Here is a 7,633-nt window from a genome sequence, read left to right as displayed (position 1 = left end):
TCCCAATTCTTCAATTATAAGCAATACTTTTCTGTTGTATTGTTGGCTCTGGTAGACCCTCAATACAAGTTTATAATTGTGGACATTGGGGCCTATGGAAGGACGGGAGACTCTAGAGTCTTCAATACTTCCATAATGGGTCGGCGGCTACGCACCAACCAGTTTGAACTACCACCACCACGCCAGCTACCAGGCTCCCCCAAACAATCAGTCCCTTATGTCCTTGTGGCAGATTAGGCCTTTCAGTTATCACGTAATGTCATGAGGCCATATCCCCGGCGCAACCTTGACCACAGGCGCAGAATTTTGAACTTGTGCCTATCACGTGCTAGGCGACTGGTGGAGTGGTCCTTTGGGATTCTTTGTGCCAAATGGCGGGTACTCCAGTCTGCCATTCAGTTGAGTGAGCAAAATGTGAATGAAGTTGTGAAAGCCTGTGTTGTTCTGCATAACTTCACCAGGATACATGATTGCTCCTCCTCTGATGGTGTTGTGCGTAGGACGGACAATGTGCGCAGGGTGAGACCACCTATCATCCCTCAACGTAGACCGCTCTCTGGCCTCAAAGTGCGTGATATATTCACTAATTACTTTATCTCACCTGAGGGGGCTACTTCTTGGCAAGAGAATGCTGTGTCTATGTTCTTATTATTTTTGGTTCAAAGTGTGTCTAAATATATATTACTCAAGCCTTGTTATGATTCTATGAGTGTTTCTTTGCATTGGTTGGTGTCTGTTAGTATGTTGTGAGGGATAGTGAGAAATCACACAGAGACGTTAACTAGAGTAGACAAATTTTTAGTTTTGCCTTTTTGTTTTTTGCTTAAAGGCAAACATAATTTTGCCATCACACAAATTTGGCAATGGCCAAAATGACCCTTTGGGCCTTCGTTAACTTGATGTAACATTAACATAACAGAAAATAACTGCAACAAACATTATGCAATAACAACATTGCTGCATGCCTACATTAACCTGGATTAGGCAACAAAGGGTGAGCTCCATCACCAAAATAAAGTCAATAAGATAACACTCACATTTCCTCATAATGTTTTCCAATCATAGAAAGCTTCCACCATGACAGGCAAGGCTACCTCACATCTTTCACACAGATATTACCTGTCTGTAGAACAGACAATATTTAAGCATGCTATACTGGAAAGGATGAAAATACAAAACTCACTTGTTAAGACAGAGAGAGCGTGATATTGTGAATGCTGGTCGCCTCAAATTGGTTTACTAGAGAATGCTAATAACAAAGTTGACTACTTAACTAAAGGCAAGCACACCTTTCCTATGCATTAACAAGTGATTAGTGTATTTTCATCCTTTCAGGTAACAGTATAGCGCATTTAAATATTCTCTTTTATACACACATGTAATATCTGTGTGAAAGGCGTGAGGTAGCGTTGCCTGTCATGATGGATTGTTTCATATGTTTGGAAAACATTGTTTACAAATGTGAGTGTTAAATTATGTTCTAAATGTTGGTGATGGAGAACACCTGTTTTTTTCTCTAGATTAGAAGCACCAGTTACATGTCACTGGACATCTCCAAAGATTGGATTCATAAATCCTCATATGTAGGGGAAGGGGAACAGGGAGGAACAGCCTGGGGGTGCTGCTGGACATTGTGGCCAACATCGCCCTGTGTGGGGCCATACTGTTGCCCATGATGCTGTTGTTGTCCAGCCTCCTGGGCCTGTTGGTGATACTGCCCAGAGTAATAATGATGATGGTGAGGGGCTTCTTGTTGGCTATGGTAGGCCCGTGGATCATACCCACCAAGATAGCCAGATCGTCCCCAACCAGGTTGGGACCAGCCTCCAACACTGGGTGGGTACAAGTGGCCATATTGGTGGGGTTGGCTTGCTGAAGACATTTGGGGCTGCGGAATAGAAGGATGGGTAGGGGGAGGAAGGGGTTGAGGTGTTGGCCCACGTATTAGGGGCTGTTCAGACCCTGCTTGAGCAAGTATCTGTGTGGATGGTCTCATCCGCATTAAATTTCTTGGTGAGAGCTGCCACCTCTCCAGAAATTCAAACACCTCATATGGGGTATTGGGGGGGGTGCTTGCATCAAGCAGGATCTGAATACACCCCCTAATACGGAGCCTGACCTCACGGGTAAGGGCACGGAGATAAAGGGTGAGGCTACGTGCATAGGCCTCCTCACCATCATCTGTAGTGACTCTGGACAGGTAATTCAGCACCCCAGTGTCCACATTGGTCCTGCTCTCTTGAATGGCGACCTGGCGCCTTCTTATTCGCCGTGTTGCTAGAGCAGCCTGTGGGGAGGGCCTGATCTGGGCAGTTGGGCTGCTGCTCAAGTTGCCCATCTCTTCCCGGATGGGTGAGGTTGCAGCTGCAGACCATCCTGGTGGTGTGTTTTGTCGGGCAGCCATTGTGTGCTCTTGTGATGCCTCCTCTTCAGACATCCTTCTTGTAGGGGGAGAAGATGGGCCAGCCACCTCATCCCCTACAGGATCAATAACGGGCTCTGCCTCTGAGGCCGTTCCTCGATCCGTAAGGTTGGATTGAGTTCTGTTATGAAATAGAACAGAGGCAAAAATACATCAATATTTTTGTCCCTGTAAAGTATTTGTGTAATGTTTTTGTGTCATGTGGTGTGAGGTATGTACTTACGGTCTCAGAGCCAGAATTGGGGCGAGGAAGTTCAGCCGGTCATAATATATATATTTCCGCTTTACATGGCCAGCATCCCCACTCCTGGACCGCTGCTGGCGTTCCCGGCGGTATTGGTCCCGGATGCTTCTCCACCGTTTCATCACATCTTCAACTGCAATGTGACAGGAAAGATTGTCAAAATCACATATTTGAGTGGTCACATTTTCAAACAGTAGTCTAGGCATGGGGCCTTATGGGGTGTGCGTTCTACCCATGGTGGCATATGTAATTGGGCCGATACCCAGGGTCTCATTAGCTCCCCTGAAAATAATTTTTGTGGCTAGGAGGATGAGGAGCTTGTGGCCTAACCCCTAATTATGGCTGTGTGAAGCCATGTGTCACATCCTAATGTAACGGCCTCATGAGGCTAAAAGTACATGCCCAGGAAGGGGGGGGGGGCTGATTGTAGAGTCATTTTATAGCGCACGCTAACGTTAATTATATTTTTATGGTTGCACTTACGAATTTTCTGCTGCTCCTCACGTGGTCTGTCACCGAAGTCATGGTACATCTGGCGACAGATGCGCCTCCATGACGCCTCCTTTCGTGTGCGGTTCGCATAGTTTGCGTCGCGTGGGTCCCATATTTCTGGACGCTCCTGCACCAGCACAATTAGCATCTCCACATTTAAGTAAGTGGACACCATGCTGTTGCTGTACTCCGTGGAGGCGTACTTCCTGGATGTCTGGAGGGCTTTTTGAGCTCATTTGCATGTCTACGCTTCCTGATGATGGATTGGCCCATTTCCTGTCACCAGCCAAAAGACCTGCGTATTGCTCGCAGGTCACACGTGTGGTCAGTGTGTAATCCGTATTTTTTGCGCACCCATTGACTTGCATTGGTGTGCTACGGGCGTAGTACGCTGACAATCGCAGCATGCTGCGAGTGGCACGGAGCGTAGGATACGGAGGAGAAATATACTCCTGGTGCGAGTGACCCCATAGAGAATCATTGGTCCGTGTCTAATGCGTGCTTTTTGCGCCTCGCACGCACCCGTATTCCTCGCCAGTGTGACTCCGGCCTCAGAGGGAGACTGACATCGGCGTAAATGTATACCCGATGTCGGAAAAGGGTTAATTTCATATTCCCCTATAACCAGCTGGAAGTATCCTACATTTTTCCATCAAGTAATATTAAGCTTCTCTTTTGTCTTCGCATCAGAATCACCCGTTTCCAGGCGGCTTTGCAATCCTGGAGATGAAAAATATTGTCTCAGTCTTCAAAAAGATGGGCAGAGGGATGACTGATCAAGTTCTACTTGCACAAATCAAGAGGTATGTGAGCACGGTCAGAGAAAGCTCCAATGATGGAGACCTCTGCATAAATTTATATTAATTTTAATGTAAAAAAAAAGCCATAGATCATCAAGTGGTTCAGTTTTTGTAATTTAAAGGAAACCTAGCAAAGTTTTTACAGTTAAACCACTAACGAGCTGCCATCTCACTTGGTAACACTATAACTAGTGCCCTTTAACATCCGACCAGAAGTGAGAAAAGTTCTCGACCTCCCATAGCGTCACTCATCTGGGCGGTGCTGGAGTGCTGACTGAAGTAATGAGCGAACATCCTTGGATAAGCATGCTCGTGTGCTGAGTGTCTTAGACGTGCTTGAAAAAAAATATTCAAGTCCCTCAACAGCCGCAACACATGTAGGTTTTGCCTGTTCATTCAGCTGTCTAACAGCCGCGAGACATGCAGCCGTACTCAGAGTGTCTTTGGTGTACTCAAAAAATATGTTTCGAGTACACTAAAGACACTCCGCACACGTGAATGCTCAGATAGCGCCTTATCCGAGCAGGTTCGCTTATACTGAGGAGTCCTGGTGTGAGGGCCGTTAGCATGTACATTCTGTCCTAGTCGATGTCCCACTCAGTACAGCTCGCACTGATGTCACACACCGAGCAGCCTGTCCATCAAAGGAGGATTACTCCAGCTCTTCAGTACTGCCTTGGTGACCGGCCCAATAGTTCATAACCTCACTATGTTAAAGCTGGTCCTTACAGTTCTATATCAAAATTATGTCAATTTTATCACGGCAGTATTTTTTCTTATTTGGATCATGCAATGAACACAGTAAAAGTAAAAAAAATAAAAATAAATTATGTTTTCCCATATATTTTATGTTGTCTCGTAGTTTGGATTGACAACATTCATTTTACCGTACAATGTTCTAAGAAAAGTGAACAAAAATGAAACCCAACATGTCTAATAAAGAACAAGCCCTTATTTGTCGACAAATAACACTAATTTTGCTTTTTTCATTTTCAAGGCATAGAATGGGGTTTGTGCTTTCTATAGAGCCATATATTCTGTAAGTCACAACAAGGCATTAGATTTCCCCTTTAAGAGAATATATTAAACAGAAAACCCATATTAAAAATTTCTGCTTTATCTTTTGGTTAAAAAAAAAATGGCTTTCAACACCCGACCATCATCTATCTTATAAGAATTTAATATGGTGCATTTATTTAATTTTTGCCCACCACAGAATCCCCCCCCTTAGCAGACCATCATTTAGTGTAAGGATTATCTTCTGCCTACCATTTTTTATTTGTATTAATTAGCATTTTTCTTTCAAATCCGTAAAAACGTCACCCTAAAACTGAATGACAAATGTGGAGAATGTTCTCCATGATCCACGATTGTCCATCCAGAGTGTGTCCAGATACAGAGTCATCACCTCTACACCCCTCACCCTTATGGAGTGTGAGGACCGTTACTTTCTGACCCAGGATGCGGCTCTTGCAGGATCCCTTCATTTTCTCTGGTGTAAGTATCTCACAAACATTAAGTGTTTTGAACAGTCAGCTATTGAATTTGCCATTTTAGTTTTTAGAAATGGTCTGAAGAAGTCTGGTCAGTAATGGGGTTATTAATTTAAAGATATTGTATTCTCCTAGTATAGTGGTCTCCAATCCGTCTCTCCAGTGGTTGCCAACCTCCTTGCATGCCCATTTGGTGTGCTGAGATCAGTGATTTGGATAAGAATAGAGCTGTAGTTTAGGGGATCAGTATTCTAGATCAGCTCCATAGTTGGTAAATTAAGAGAGAACATCCAGATTAATTTGAAACTGTGTCTAAGGTTTTCTTCTACTTTTTCAGGTGGGAATTCCAGAAGTGCCGGTGAAGTGTTGTATGTTACGGTTAAGTTCTAGATTGTGTGTGGTAATTCACTGGTGCAGAGATCCTGACAGCTGATACATGGTGAACAATCCAGGGACATCACATATCAGGCATTGGCTGTATGATCCCAGACATGTATGTTTGAATCTGAAACGTCGTGAGCTGCGCTGAAGATTAGTCTCAAGTGGCTTCTTTCAGCCCGCTGCCGGTGACTGCCTATGCATTCATATAGGGAGAGACAAGTCAATCCTGCAGGTGATAGAAAGAAGCCGCTGGGAACCCACCTGTTTGATTAGTCTAAAAACCTCCAGGGACAGAACTGCACTGTAGAGTAAGACCAGTCCAACAGGCGGATCCCCGGCGTCCTCTTACTGCCACCTGCCCTTGATTGATCACACAGCTTGGTCCCCAGCGGCTTTTAACATAGGTTCAATATGTTGCAGTATTTCAGAGTCCAACATTCCTGGCCGATATCATACATCCACAGGCAGCACGTGTCAGATACTGGATGTATCAGCTGTCAGGTTCATTTTAATTAATCAATTTCCAGCTCTTGTAACTCAGTGCAGATTGACAGATGACACTGGTTTGTTTTCTAAATCCCCCCGGATGTGAGACGTGGGGGGCAGGTTTGGGAACCTTTGGACTGCACAGGAAGACTTCCCCCTGCCCAGTCCAGCTTGCTTGGTACATGTCAGTAATAACCATGTAACCAGTAAAATGGAAAGGACAGAGGAAGTCATCATCCTTCAACGTCAGTTCTTATTACAGATTTGTTCTGACCAAATGAAATTGAGGAATATCTGATACACATCTGCACTGTACCATGAAACGACCACAATAAACGCACATTATGTGATGTCTATTTTTCTCTTTCTATAGAAATCAAAAAATATTATATGATTTAATTGTTTAACCCCTTTCTGACATGTGACGTACTATCCCGTCCATGTGCCCTGGGACTTAACTCCTAAGGACAGGATAGTACATCATAGCAGTCAGCTGCACTCCCGGTGGGGAGCGCAGCTGATCACAGCTGACACCCGGCACTATGTGCCAGGAGTGGTCCGGGTCAGATCAGTGATCTGCAACTTTATAGTAATGTCCTACTTTGGGACAATATAATAAAGTAAAAAAAAAAAAAAACACAATGTAAAAATATTTTTAAAAAATTCTAAATTTAAAAAAATCCCTAATAAATTCTATTTTTTTCGTAAATAAAAAGAAAAAGAAAAATACACATTTAGTATCACCGCGTCCATATCGACCCGCCCTATAAAACTGTCCCATTAGTTAACCCCTTTAGTGAACCCCTTGAAAAAAAAAAAAAAAGGCAAAAAATAATGGTTTATCATTATACCGCCGAACAAAAAGTGCAATAACATGCAATCAAAAAGACGCATATAAATATCCATGGTACCGCTGAAAACTTCATCTTGTCCCACAAAAACGAGCCACCACACAGCGTCATCAGCAAAAAAATAAAAAATGTTATAGCTCACAGAATAAAGCGATGCAAGAATAATTATTTTTTACATAAAATTGTTTTTGTTGCATAAAAGCTCCAAAACATAAAAAAGACATAAATTAAGTATCGCTGTCATCGTACTAACCCGAAGATTAAAACTGCTTTATCAATTATACCATACGCGGAACGGTGTAAACTCACCCCCAAAAGAAATTCATGCTGGTTTTTGCTCATTCTGCGTCCCAAAAATCGGAATAAAAAGCGATCGAAAAATGTCACGTGCCCGAAATTGGTACCAATTTGTTTAACCACCCACTTTATTCACCAGATCTAGCTCCCTCCAACTATCATCTGTT

Source organism: Dendrobates tinctorius, unplaced genomic scaffold (genome assembly GCF_039654945.1).
Source record: "Dendrobates tinctorius isolate UK_male_01 unplaced genomic scaffold, ASM3965494v1 ptg000093l, whole genome shotgun sequence".
In the NCBI taxonomy this organism is placed as follows: Eukaryota; Metazoa; Chordata; class Amphibia; order Anura; family Dendrobatidae; genus Dendrobates; species Dendrobates tinctorius.
Note: the sequence above shows the minus strand (reverse complement) of the source record.